This window comes from Theobroma umbraticum, unplaced genomic scaffold (assembly GCF_002168275.2).
Source record: "Theobroma umbraticum cultivar Fairchild unplaced genomic scaffold, ASM216827v3 scaffold_106.0, whole genome shotgun sequence".
NCBI classification, from domain to species: domain Eukaryota; kingdom Viridiplantae; phylum Streptophyta; class Magnoliopsida; order Malvales; family Malvaceae; genus Theobroma; species Theobroma umbraticum.
The window spans coordinates 1,032,615-1,033,575 of NW_018397276.1; the positions used below are offsets into that span (position 1 = coordinate 1,032,615).

The following is a 961-nucleotide window of genomic DNA, read 5'->3' on the forward strand; positions in this document are numbered from 1 at the left end:
TTCTCCGAGGCTGCTAACTTAACTCAACTCCTTCGGTAAAGCCAATTCTTTCCATTACTTTTTCTTTTAATTAAATTCATAATTTTATACAAATTTTCCTTATGTTATTAACTTTTTGTTTCAGTGAAATAGTAGCTAGAGATAATGTGTCACGGTCCGTAGATTCGTGATTAGTCCAACCCGTATGGACTGTTGAGCCAATCCATATACAAGGGTCCATCAGCTGTCGCTTTGGTAGCCAAGCAAAGTATTCTAAGACAACTAGAATTCTTTTCAAAAATAAAGTCTTCCTTATTGATTACTTACTCATCAAAGAGAAATAGTTTCAGGACTTTACTTTTCTTGTACTCCAAAGAAGTCTAGGTTAGATACTTCCATATTTACTTTTACTTGCACGCTAAGTTTAGGTTAAATAGGTTATTATAAATAGCATCCTTAGGAGTCTTTGTAAGACAATCAGATCAAGTTTACCGAATCAAGCAATTTATTTTGTACTTAGATTGTAGGTATTTTTTTTCTCTTATTAGAGCAATACTACTTATTTATTCTCTCTAATCTCTTTCTTCATGTTTTCTTACTTTACGTTTCTGCTTCAATCATCCAAAAATCTCGTTTAGGCTTACTTAGTCTTATGATCATGAGACTATAGCGCCGCACAAAACTTGGCTAAAGTTCCAACCCATGACAGTTGGTATGAGAGCAACAATTTCTAAAGCTAGGTATCACACAATTTGCAGATTGAGAGAGAGAATGACATCAATTGATGATCAAACCACATAACACATCCTAACTTGGAAAGTGTTTTTAAGACAATTGGAGAAAAATTATCTCAAACACACCCACGATGCTTGTGGGGAACTTGATGAAGACTTGTGGTGGAAAGAGATCACGAGGCAATGAGGGCGTTGTCTAAATCAAGTAGGAAAGAATGTATCGATCCACATATCCGTGACTAGTTCAG

At 35.1% G+C, this 961-nt stretch overlaps 1 long non-coding RNA gene across 1 annotated transcript; it reads left to right on the top strand.

The window, feature by feature from the left end:
• LOC149526363 (uncharacterized) lies at positions 1 to 555 on the top strand. Its single transcript, XR_016352086.1, has 2 exons — positions 1 to 35; positions 125 to 555. It is a non-coding gene; the product is annotated as an uncharacterized LOC149526363 (long non-coding RNA).
• Positions 556 to 961: the final 406 nt, after the last annotated feature.